Below are 13,886 nucleotides of genomic sequence, written 5' to 3'. Positions count from 1 at the left end.
AGTGGATTGCCCATGCTTGAAACATGCCTAGTGCATGAGCCGCTCTGCTAAATGACATACCTCTTGAAATCAGCCGGAAGGGTTTGGACGGAACCGCTCGATACATTTAGAAGTATGCAGGACTTAAATCCAAGATAACCTCCTCACAACAGTGACCTGTCAAATAATGCAACACATCATTGAATTAACAAGTCTATAGATTTGTTAAAATGAACTCCTGATACAATGTCATAACAGGGAGTACCATCATACACCCCAGAACAGGAGAAGCAGTCACTCTTAGTCATTCAACTGATTGCAACACTAAAAATCTCATATACTGTATAAATGTCCATGTGGACTAATGACCATTAGGGAATTGGAAAGGAAGATAAAAATTCTAATAACAAAACACAAAAGTATGATTCATAATAGAAATATGAACTTGAATCTGGCTTTGCATTGGATAGAACAGAGGCACATCATAGGTCAGTGAAGTTTCCAGATAAGTGAAAGATAGGGAAAAAAGAACCAAAGTGTGCCGACTAGTCAAATAGAATTGAATCTTCAAGTAGTAAAGAATCCTTCTTGGCAATTAATGAGATCAGAGGCAAACCCTTTTAGAAGAGTAGGTTTAAAACAGTATTAGAGCATGTAATTCTCATGTAGAAAGGATGAGGAATTATTAGGATTCTTCAATGCAGATTGAAGTTATCAGCAACAAAGTGAATATTGTTGGACAGAATAGGAGTTGAAAGGTGATACATTTCATACATTATTTCACAAATGTATTACTGTCCCAAGCAAGCAATAGATTATAATATTTCTGGTGGATTTTGATGATCTTGAGGTCAACAAAGAAGCATTGGAAAGTGGAGCAGAAGACTGACTCCACATGTCAGCAGAGAACAGAGTTTTTATCAATGCAACACCCCACCTCCTTTACATTCTCTGTCCAAAGTGATAACAGAATAATCTGGTGGAATAAGAAGATACATACTGGGTTGGGAAGTTTAAATGAACCATCTTTCAGTCAGGAGAGTGAGAACTAAGCCCATGTCAATTATAAAGTTTGTGATCTCTATTCTATGTTTTACTGCCATCCTGAAAAGTATATTGCCGCATGGATAAAGCTGCAATTTCATAAGGAGATTAAGTCAGGGCGCAGAGACAGAATATCGAATTATAAATATCGAGTTGCACAAATATGGAGTTGCAAATATCGTGGGTCAGAAATATCAACAGCAAGAATATCGTGGTCAAGAATATCGACTTAAGGTAAGTAATATCGATTGTATATATATTGAAGTGTTTAATATCGGTCGGAAAAATATAGTTGTTAAAAACATATTTTGTTTCTTAATGTTATGTATTTTAGCATATCTTTTATATGTATGTGTTGTATGTTTTTTGCATAAGAATTGTTTTTTATTTTTAATATTAGTGTTACATTTTTAGTGGTTATTAATTTTTGGGGAGAATTTTGCGTTTTTAGCTCTATAGCGGGTTGTGGTTTCTAGGGGAATAGGGTGAGAAGTAATTTAATGTTATTGCATTTAATAATTATTTTTTATTTATTAATATTTGTTTAATTGAGATGTTATAGTGTTAAATGTGTAAACTAATTTTTTTTATCAATTAATTAAGAATTGGTTGTTAATTAATTTAAATTAATGAATTGGTAATTAATTATGGAAATTGTGTAATTAATTTTAGGTGTGTGTTGTGGTATTTATAGGAGTAAAGGGTGGGAAGTAATTTGTATTTAATTAATTAATATATAGTTGTTAATTAATGTTAATTATTTGAAATGTATTTTGAGCAATTGTTTATTTTTTGTCTGTTGTTTTTACTTTTAAAGGGGTAAAGGGTAGGTATTACATATTTTAATTACTTTATTATTTTTTTTGTTAATAGTAATAGTTTTTAATGTATAAATACGTTTTAATTGTTTTTCATTATTTTAGAGTTTAATTTAGGTGTGTGTTGTGGATATCATAGTGTTAAAGTGTGTGCAGTCAATTATTGCTATTAGTTTTTTTTAATTAATATTTTTACATTGATTATTAATTATGTTAATTTTGGAGAAAAAGATTAATTAAAATGTTGAAGTGTTTTGTTATTGGTGTGGTGTTCTAGGGTAGGAAATATAATAAATACATTTATGTATTAATTCATGTATCTGTTTGTAAATATTTTCTAGTTTAAAAGATTATTTTTATGAATTTATTTATTATTTTATATTATATTGTATTTGTAGGTTTTTTATATGTAATTAATATTATATGTCATATATTTGATTTTACATTTCTAAATATTGTTTATTTATTTTTATCTATTTTTTTAAAATCATTTTCAGTTATTTTTACCACTCGTCTATCCAGCACTTTCTATACTGTTGCACTCACTGGAATGGGAGTAGTAATTTTTACCCCTCCGCTGTTCAACACTTTCCTTACTGTTGCACTGACTGGAGTTGGAATAATAATTTTTACCCCTCCGCTATCCAACACACAGTTAGTCTACTGTTGCATTCAGTGGTGTGGGAATGGTAATTTTTATCCCTCCGCTAGCCAACACTTTCCCTATTGTTGCACTCTATGGAGTGGGAATAGTAATTTGTATCCCTCCGCTAGCCAACACTTTCCCTATTGTTGCACTCTTTGGAGTGGGAATAGTAATTTTTTACCCTCAGCTATCCAACACTTTCCCTACTGTTGCTCTCACTGGAGTGGGAATAGTGATTTTTACCCATTCGCTATACAACATTTCCCTACTGTTGTACTCTTTGGAGTGGGAATAGTCATTGTTACACCTCCACTATCCAACACTGTCCCTAATGTTGCACTCTTTGGAGTGGGAATGGTAATTTTTTTTCCCCTGCTATCCAACACTTTCCCTACTGTTGCTGGTACTGGAGTGGGAATAGTAATGTTTACCCTCCGTTATCCAACACTTTCCCTACTGTTGCACTCATTAAAGTTGGTATAGTACATTTAAAGAATGTTTTTTATATTTTAAATTATTGATAAATATTTAGTTTTTATATAGTTTTAAAGTATTAAAATAAATTAATGATAATAGTTTGTTCGTTATTTTAAAGTAAATATATATATGTATACATTATTATCTTTGTGTGTTTATCTTTTTGTAATTAAGTTTATTTGTTATATTTTTTTATGTATATTACATGTAATTTATTTTGTTGAACTTAATATTAATATTTTATATATTTAATTATATAGTATTTTATTATATATATATTTAAATCGATTTTCTTTTACATCTATATTTTTTACATCAATATTTTTGATTCAATATTTTTGTACTTACCTGTTTAGGTATGGGAGTCGATATTTTTGTAGTCTATATTTTTTGTCTCAATATTTTGAACATTGATATTTATGTCATTGATATTCTATCAGTGAACCAAAGTCAGTGGGATCTCAATGAGTCTTTTTTGGCTCAGCCTGTTTTTGGGACCACAAGGACTAATCAAAACAGATATATTTTGAATCTTGGACTTTGACAGAATTAGTATCATAAGGCAATTACAAGGCTTCAAAATCCAGGACTTGCCATTTTTAGAAAGATGCTCATCAAGTAGAGTATAAACTTCTCGAGGAGAAGAGTGGAATAGTTCTGTGGGAACAGAGTGTGAATGTAATATTCCCTTGCATGTTGGGTACAGAAAATTTTTCAGTCTCTGGAGTGAACGTAAGAGATCTGTAGTCCAAGATGCAAATGTTAATGCTGATAAATGTCTGCGTTCTGAGATAAGTGGGAGGCCCATGTCGAAGAAATAGTTGCAGCGGGAAGTTAAAGGTGTTCCTCTCCCTGAACTGAGAATCAGGTGCATTCACTTCCTTGATGAACATAGGGATGCTCACTTGATTGAGACGATTGGCCAATCAGGATGATAAGGAGCAATATATTATTTTCAAGTATTCTTTGATGAGAAAGACCTGGGAGAATAAATTGACACGTATATTCAAGAGCAGCTATGGTCAAGTTAAGAAAAGAAGATGATCTTGGATAACAGCATGTGTTAGATATAGCCACAGAAGCAGAGGTGGTAGGGAGATAGGTGTGAAAGATGAGAGAAGACTTGAGAAGAGGAGTGGGGTGACTGTGCCCATTGTCTGAAGAGTGATTTGGGGACACAGTTTGAGCGTGGGCTCCTCTGCCTAGGTAAGTGTTTCTCCAATAAAGAAAATGAATTAAAAGAGAGTTGAAGGGAGTGGAGTTGGTTTTAATATATTTGCCAGGGCTCCTTTTGGTTCCCAGTCTGGCTCTTCGAATGTGGAATCATATTGAACCCAACAAAGTGCCCATGCCCCCTTGAGATGTCCTTCCAGTTAATTGGGGACTCCTCAGTCAAGTACAAACATACAACCAGCTGACAAGGACTTGCCAATCGACTGCAGTAGACCAACCAAGGAAACAATTCAGCAATCCATCAAATATCTGAAAACTGGTAATACTATTCCTGCAGAGGCACTGAAGGTAGACATTGAAACATCAGTAGACATGCTCCACCCCATGCTTGGAAGTCTCTGGGAAGAGGAAAAGGCACCATCCTATTGGAAGGAGGGATATCTTATCAAGATCCACAAGAAAGGTGACATAAGTAACTGCACAAACTATAGAGGGATAACTCTTCTATCAACCCCAGGCAAAGTGTTCAACAGAGTCATCCTAAATAGAATAAAGGAACAAGTTGACGCTCAGTTACAAAACCAGAAAGGTGGCATCCACAAAGATAGATCCTGAACCAACCAGATTGTAACACTGCGCATCATCATTAAGCAGTCGATGTAATGTGACTCCCCCCTCTATGTCAACTTTATTGTCTATGGAAGGCATTCAACAGTGTGGACAGAGACCCTTTAGAAGCTTCACAGCCACTAAAGTGTGCCAGATAAACTCATAGTAATCATCAGGAACTCTTACGAAGGAATGACCAGCATGATAGTTCATGGAGAACAACTCATTGGTGACTTTGAAGTGAGGACCATAGTCCACCAAGGTTGTTTTCTATGGCCTTTTCTCTTCCTGCTGGCCATTGACTAGATCATGAAGACATCCACAGTAAAAGAAAAGAAATAGGATCCAGTGGACACCCTGGATGCAGCATGATGACCTAGACTTTGCAGATGGCCTGGCCCTACTATCCCATACCCATCTACAGATGTAAGAGAAGGCCAACAAAGTAGCAGCCACATCAGCATAACTTGGCCTCAACATCCACAGGGCCAACCAGCCAAAGTAAGTAAACTTTATTGTTTTAGGTTAATTAAAACCAATACAAAAATACGTTAAAACACATATCCTCGGATGAAAATTAAAAGGAAAAAGTTAAAAACAGTAAGCTTTAGTTATAAAAGTTGTAATGATAAAAATCAATGTCATATGGGAGGTCAGCAATGTTCATTGCATCATGTCTTGACCATAGTTCCAGAGGTCTGATCAGGGGCGAATTCATAGCTTGTTAGTTTCAGCTCCACTAGTTTCAGGAATTTCACCAACTTCCCATTTAGTTGTGGAAGATCTGGGTCAAAACAAGCGAGAACTGCTTGTCTACATGTGCGAATTCTTTGTTCATTAAAACCGGTTTTTAGCAGGGCTACTCTTTCCTCTTTCAGCCCCAAGCAGGTGCATAGCAGATGTTCAAATTTTTCGTTACCTTCACCGCACAGCCTCCATTTTGACCCACAGTTCCGTCTCAGCCATGGTTGAAGATGTGGTATGGCTGGTAGGATTCCAAGCCTGTGTTTTAAAAAAGCTTCTTTAGTTTTCCTGCCATACCCCAGACCGAAGTAAGCTTGTAGCCCCGGTGATTTGTATGTGTACAGTGTCATCCAGGCGTGACGCCTATGGGAAAAGGTGGCTTTATCTTCCACATGCGAATGTCTTTTTATACTCTTGTTTACTACACGCTTGAATTGCGCGTGCGATAGTGGGGTTTCCCATAATTCTTTCAGACCGGTGACAGCCAGGGAGTCCACCAAATATGCTTTCGGCGATGATTTGGAGAAGCTGCTCAAGTCTTGCCAGAGCTGGAGGTTCAATGTATTTGCTGGTGAATTCTTTATTTTATGCCAACACTTTAAATATGCCCCTCTTCTTGCATGCATTTGGCAAGTCAGTCCAAATTCTAACCGGATCTGAGTTTGTGAGGTGTAGGTTGGCAGGTTAAAGAGCAGTCTGTAGGCCTTTGCAATGATTATGTCCAACAGTTTTGCATCTGTACCTCTTAGAGCCTCACTGCCATACGTAATAGATGACTCTATCTTAGCTTGGGCCACACGGAGCATTGGCAGAAGAGAAGGACCGTTCAAGTTTGACTTTAGCTGTTTAAGTGTCATAGCTATCAGCATACCTTTCCTCTTGATGGCTTCTAGTTGATTTGAAAAACGACCACCTTTGTCAACTAAGATTCCCAAGTATTTGTAATCCGAGCAATTTGCGACAACCTTCGTTCCAATGAACCATGTGTGCGACTTTTTATTCCCAGATATAGACAAAACTTTGGTCTTATCGATGTCTACTTCTAGTAGGTTAGCTTCGGCATATCCGCACAGCATATTGATAAGATTCTGGAGACCTACTTTCGTGTGGCTGACCAGGACCACGTCATCTGCATAGGATATGCTGGGTAGGGCTTTGCCCCCCAAGCGCGGTGCGTGCGCATTGCAAGCCTCTAGAGCAGGTGGCAGGTCGGCTGTAAACAGATTAAAAAGGGTGGGCGCTAAAACGCACCCTTGCTTTAGACCTTTTGTAGTCGGAATGCGTCTGGAGAGGTGAGTGCCATCCCCGAGCTTTACCTGAACCCACGTGTTGGTGTGCAATTTGATGAGAAGGTTTAGTAGAGGCGCGGGGATCCCCCAGGAGGCCAGTTTTCTCCAAAGGCTTACCCGGTTGACATTGTCAAAAGCCGCCTTAAAGTCCACAAAGCAAAGGTGAAGCGACTGTTTGGTCACCCTTGCCTTGTCGATAAGTAGCGAAATTGCCAGCAGATTTGTTGTTGTTCCCGTGTCTCTACAGAATCCTGTTGGCTAGATGGGATTAAGTTACGGTTTGTTGCCCATTCGCGCAGCTCGGTCAGTAAAAGCCCCGCGAAGTATTTCGCCTCAATGTCCAAGAGTGCTATCAGGCGGTAGTTTTTTGGTGAAGCCCTGTCCCCCGCCTTAAATATTGGAGAAATGATAGAGCCCCTCCACGAGTCAGGAAGGCACCCCGAGTGGCTGACAGACATGTAAAGGGGAGTCAGCGTTTCTGCCCAATATTCCGGCTCCATTTTAAAGAGGGCCGGAGGAATTCCGTTTGGCCCTGCTGCGCCATCTTTTCTTCCTTTGGAGATTAGTTTCTTAAGTAAGGCGGCAGTGGTTCCAAATCTGAATTCACATATTGTTGTTATTTGTGGGGGTTGGACCTCTATTGGAACATGGGGCTTGCTTATTATAGCGACCTGTTGGTTGAAATGTATGTCTAAAAAAGATTCCCACGAAGTTTTGGTTATGTGGGATGTTATTCCACAATTTTTCGGATTTAACATTTTGTTTATTGTGGACCAGAACTGGGCGCTGTTATTTCCCTTAGAATCGTAGTGAAGTTTGGCCCAAAAGTCATCCTCGTTGGATCTTTTGACTGTCCATTTCAGTTTTTTTAGGTCTGCCCGGTGTTTATGAAGCTGTGCAAGAAGACTAATTTCTGGGTGCCTGAGGTCTTCCGTGTGACACCGGAGCCAGAAGATGGACAATGCCGTACAGTTCTTGAGTTTGCAAAGTCGACCGTGAATTTTTCCCATCCTGCTACTGGTTTTCCCGAAGGATAGTTTAGGCTGCTTAGTTGAGATTTTGCTGCTTGAAGTACCTCTACCGTATTTGCGACCGAAGATTTAATTCTTTTAAGGTTTATGGTATAACTGGCATGTGGTCCTGTTGGGTTTGAAGGGATTAAGTCCGGAAGGGCGCAAAAGGAGATTTCTTGGGGGCGATGGTCACTATCGCCCTTGTCCCCTAAGTTGAAGCCCAGTACATGGTGAAAAAGTGGAAGAGAGACTAACGTATAGTCTATTGTAGAAGTTACATTGCTTGAATTAAACGAGGCCACAGATGGAGAATCTTCAGGAAATCTACCGTTTAGAACCCTCAGGCCCGTATGTTCTAAATCTTCCAGCAGCTCCTTTGCAAGCTTGGGAATTTTACCTTGGCTGCTGAATGATTGGATTGGAATATTCCAGTTGTAAGACTGGGCCTGTATGTCACTGTCTACTGATGACCCTAAAATGCATAAATTAAAATCTCCGGAAAGAATTAAGTTGGGTGAGGTTTGCGTAGTCATGACATGATATAGATGGTCCATTAAGCGTTTCACCTCTTGTTTCTTTTTCTTTGGGTTTATATAGATGTTAATCAACTGAACCTCTTTCTTCTTTCCCCAAAAATTTAATGAGATCCCAACTGTGTTAATCGCCGGAGAGTTGGTAATGAATGCCTGCACGTTACCAACAGTTGAGATTTTGATGTAGGTTGCTAATCCGCCTGCCATCCGTCCGAACTTGCTTTTCCTTGTGGCTGGGGAATGATAGCAGGTGCAGCCCTCTATGTGAACCGGCTCCTCCAGCCAAGTTTCCTGGAAAAGGATGATATCAAATGATTTCACGTATTGTAGGAAATCTTCATCTGCTGCCTTGTTGTTGAGCCCATTTAAATTCCATGAGCATAATTCCAGATGTGGTACAGCCGAGTGCAGGCCTGACACCTTTAGATTTCCTTGTCATTGAGGATTACTTGGTGTGTTACTTATTCTGAAGAGCCGGTGTTCGATCGCGCTATACGGGTTGGCAATCATTAAGCTGTTTTTAATCCGCGTCGCCTGAGCGGTTGTAGGAGATCGACCCAGTGGACCCCTCAGCACCGACCTTGTCTTTGGGGTTGTTATAGATGGTAGCTGCTTAGGTCTCTCGAGCAACGGCACCGGATAGCCTATGTTGTGGTATGCCGCAGATTTGATCCCCCATGTTTTAAGGAGATCTCCCTCTTTAAGAATTTTATTGGCAATTCTGGTAGAAATCCATGTTGCTTTTGTTGCTTCGTTGCCGTATGTCCTATCAGTTTTTATGAATTCTATAGAGAGAAGGTCAGCTGAGGATAAGTTGTTTAGCGCTGGTATGGTGCTAAGTAGCCGTAGTAGATTCCCTCTATTCAATATGTCGAATCGGCCCTTTGATTCGTACTCTGGAGTGAAGAGGACAATGGTAGAGTTCATATTTGGCTCATTTGACTGTGCTGTTGACAGGTGGGTAAGGACTTGGGTTGTTAAATTGCTATTGTCGGACTGAGGCGCAATTCCTATGAGAGTATCCCCGGAGGAGAGATTCTTGGAAACAGGAGCAGGTGGCTCTGAAGGGATACTCACTACGGTGGAGTATAGCTGATTTTGAGGGCACGGGAGCCCTATTGCCCTCTGTTCTTGAGCTCGTGATCTTTCACAGTAGGTGATAATAGGGACTTCTCGAACCAAGTCCGTACTATGATTAGGCTGTGGCCCCCTTAGTTCGAGTGTTGATGGTTGTTTGACGGGACTAGCATCGTTCTCTTTATCTAGGCCACGGTTTTCCATGGTGTTTAGGTTTTCAGTGTCATTGGTGGTCCGGGCCTTCCCATCCTCCTGCGTAGATGCCCCTATGGGTGCTACTACGTGATTCCCGTTAGAGGAAGATCTGTGCCCCGTAGAGATTAATTCTCCGCTGTTGTTGTTAACTGTGGTTGGGCCCAGGTTTAGCTCCTCCTGTCTTTCTCCTGACTTAAAAAGTGGGTAAACTTCTGGCAATCTTATGGATGTTAATTTTTTGCGGCCTTTCCTCTTTTGCTGCCGCCGCCCTTTCGCGTTTAAGGGCGGCGTGTTAGCCTTCGGATGTGGAGAGGAGCATGTTATCAGGTCGCTCGATGGCTGCATCTGACAACCCGATGGCGGAACCAGTACAGCCTTGTCTGCAGTGTTGTCTAAGATATGCCCTCCTGTTGGTAGTACCCGAAATGCTGTTTCGCTGGGATTGATGTGCTGGGGCCTTACATTAAGCCCTTTTGGCAACCCTTCTATCAGAGAGGATATTATTTCTGGAAGTGCTGCCAGCTTTGTCTCTTGCTGGGCTCTGCTGATTAAGGAGTTTAATTGACCGAGTTTATCATCTATCCGCCCAACGAAAACAGCCAAGGTATCAAGTAGAGTCAGCTGCAGGTCCATTTTGTCAGATTGGAAGTGGAGAGTGTCTACAGTCCGTTGCATGGTATTTAAAAGAATGTCCCACGTGTTTGACACGTCTGATGCTTGAGTCCAGGATAGGGACTTTTTTTGGGTTGCCAGTTTGTTGGGTGTGGAAGACGTCGAAGAGTTTGGTAAAGCGGTTGAATTTGAAAAATGTCCCTCCCGACATGAGCCCCTTTTGGTGGGCTGGGTTTTGTTGTTTGATTTCTCTGTGGGCGAGGATGAGTTAGCCAGAGTGGTCGGAATGTATGAGGCAACTAAAACGGCACACTCCTGTGAACCCAAATAGGTTAAGTTGGCGAGGCCGTCGCTCCCAAAATTTGATGCCGCTACCACGTCCTCCTTATGATGGTCATTGGATCTCTGTTCTTTTACCGTTTCTTCAGTTAGCTTAAGGTGAGATTTTGAGCTGTCCAGTTGGTCCAGAAGACTTTTATCAATGATCAGCGAGCTGTTTACATTTTCTGGACTTACGCTGCTTAGGGCTTCTTGCCATTGAGAGAAGCCCTTGCCGCTACAGGTAGTAAGATTGTGAGAAGAATGCTTTGATTCCTGACTGGTTTTAAGTGAAGGTAGGGTGGTTGATGTCGGTAGGGAGTTGGTGTGCGTGAGGAAGGAAGATAAGTGTGGGGAAGGCATAGCCCCACTATCGCCTGAAAGTAGGGCTGGTGGGCTGCAAAAAGCCTTGATTGTTAGCTCACCTTCTCCTTCACCTTCACCCACGGACCCTATTTTCCCATCTTCAGGTAGACTTGATGCAGGTAGACCATCTGCTGTGGAAGAGCAGTTCGTTATTCCACTTATTTGACCCAAGGGTTGGTCTTTTGACAGTTCACAGGGTGATAGTGGAAGAAGTGAGTCTTGAAGGCCCAGGATTTTTCCACTGGACGAAAAAATAGTGGAGAGTGGATCCTTCAAAAAGTTAAATTTAGATGGTATTTTTGGTTGTCGAAGATTGGGGCGAGAAGTCGCAGCCTATGGAGCTTGGTCGCTGGACACTCCGATTCCTCCTGCAGTTGAGTCCCAGCTCCCGCTGGCATCATTTGCGTTTTCCTTTTTGTTGGCGGTTGCTGCGGCATTCTGCTTTGCCTTTCGCTTGGTTTTGGGCTTGTTCTCGAGGTGGACCCTTTTCTTGCCTGACCTCATACTGAAATTAAGCCAGTAGGTTAAGCCAATAGGCCAAAGTTAAGAATTACTCTTAACTGTGCAGACTTTTGTTCCGAAAAGCTTATTCAGTTGCCGGTGTCGCGGAAGTGAGGTGCAAGTAAAGGGGCGCAGTCTTGCAGTGCACCAGTTTCTAGGTCTCACCTACCCCCGCTGTTCGCAGGCCGCAAGTGTCAGCCCTCTCTCTTCAGATCTTCCGGTCCACTCTGCTCAAATCAACACCGTTGGAACAGCAGCTTGTGGTGCTGCTCTCTTACCGCGGCTATCTGTTCGGGACCGCAAACAGCTGACTGGGCTAAGCTTGCCTGCTTGCCAGCTAGTGCGACCAGCTGGACGGCTGGAACAACTATTTGAACAGCTATTGGATTTTTGTCCGATGAAGCTGTTGAAGCTGTTATGGCTGTTAACGGCTGTTGGCCGTTAGCTATAAACTGTTTAGGCAGCAAAATGGGCAATGATGCAGTGAGGGCAGGGCAGGGAGCGCCCCACAAGCCTCTGCTTTGCTTTGCCGGTAATAACTGGCGTTTGGTGTTTCTTTGGTGGATCAAGTGGCTCAGGCCGGTGGGTCTAGTCGCTCTGGTCGCAGGTCGCAGGTCGCGGGTCGCGGGTCTGGGGACGCGGCGGCGGCTCACCTTTCAGTACCTCGTCAATGCTGCTGGCTCCTTCGCCGTCCCTCCTTCCCCTCCGCTCCGCACCTCTCACTCGCCACTTGATTTAGAGCTCAGCTCCACTGCAGAGCTTTGCTACTTTCTCCCGGCAAATAGTCCGGATCTGCTGGTTTAGGCTCAGGTTGAGGCTCCGCAACCGCCAAGGGTCACACAGGCGGCACGGCACGGCGTGGCAGTCACCCCCCGTGGTTTCGCAATGTCCACGGATACCGGGGTCGCTGGTTTCACCCCCGCCGTAGCCGCGGAGCACAGGGCCGCCGGCTTCGATCCCGCCTGTGATGCCCGGAACCGGAGCCAGATCCAGCAACTTCCCAACACCAGCACTAGCACCAGCACCGGCACCGGCACTGCCCGGCACTACCCGGCTACGGTCTTCCTCTCCTCTCGGCTGTTCCCGGCTTGTGGCTTGTGGCGTTCCACAGGGGAGAAACCAAGATCCTGAAGGCTAACACGGCTAGCACTACTGCAGTCACTCTTGCAGGCAATGCACTATAAGAGATTGAGGCCTTCACCTACCTCTGCAGTGTTTTAGACAAGATCAGGCATTTTAACACCAACATAAAATTGGTCCTTCTATATGGAGCAGAAACCTGAAGGACAACAGTGACCACCACCAGCAAAGTCCAGGCCTTCATCAACACCTGTCTGAAGAAAATCCTCCAAATCGGCTGGTCAAACACCATGAGCAACAACTACGTATGGCAGCAGACTTTCAAACTCTCTGCTCATGAAGAAATCATGAAAAGACACTGGGGTTGGATAGGTCATACCCTCCACAAGTCTGCATCAAACACCACCAGGCAACACCTCACCTGGAACCCTCATGGGAAAAGGAATAGAGGAAGGCCAAGTAACACCTGGAGTTGAGGCCTCGAGGCTAACTGCAAGAAGATGGGTTACACCTGGAGTCAGATTGAAAGAAAAGCCGAGGACAGAGATGGCTGGAGATTCTTGGTTGATAGCCTTTACTCCAGGAGAGGTTTTAGACATAAGTAAGTAAGGTGGTCAAGTTGGGCAATTATAACCACTACAGACGAAAGAGAGAGAGACAGAGAGATGCACGCCGTAACCACACCCTGAACACAAGATGATGCCATCTCAGCAGCCAGGCTGGTGGAATGGATACATTGGCTCAGAGAGAGATTAATCAATTGGACCATGCCTTGGAGCACACACAGGTAAAAAGATATCAGGTTTATTTGCTGTGAGTTACAGTAGAATCAGTACTGCCACATCTGCATATCTTTTGCTGCTAGGATGTGCTGCACAGGAAAAGGTGAGACAGCATCAATAGAACTGCAGAGGGCTGGATTGCATTGGGCTGGGAAGCTGCATCCCATATAAGGTAGCTTGCTGAAGTTGGAGCACTCGTTTACTTTCCATGCTGAATGTATGGGTCATGATGTCTCCCAAAAGAGGCAATCAGAAGGAACTAGAATAAAAGGAATGGAAAAAGAGAATTTTGACCATCAGACAGCACCCCTGGCTAAGAGGGGTGAGGTGGTCAAGGCAAAGCAGTGGAAGATATGATCTCCACAAGGAGTCATTAGTTGTAGCCACCTTGAGAAAATAGTCACTTTGTTTATGGTAACTTCAGCATAAATGCAGCAAAGAATAGGCAGGTATACCTACATGATAACACAAAGTGTTGTTCCTCAAAGTGCAAGGGAGTCCCTGTCTGAAGCATGCAAGCAGCATGGTGATTGTCCTGAGTGAGCTGAAAAGACGCTCAGTAAGGCACAGGGAGTCCGCGCTGTTTCTCAAACCTGGCTTTACAGTACAGCTGGGTTGGGGAAAGCAAAG

The sequence above is a fragment of the Lissotriton helveticus genome, chromosome 9, assembly GCF_964261635.1.
Source record: "Lissotriton helveticus chromosome 9, aLisHel1.1, whole genome shotgun sequence".
Classification (NCBI taxonomy): domain Eukaryota; kingdom Metazoa; phylum Chordata; class Amphibia; order Caudata; family Salamandridae; genus Lissotriton; species Lissotriton helveticus.
This window is presented reverse-complemented; position numbering follows the sequence as displayed.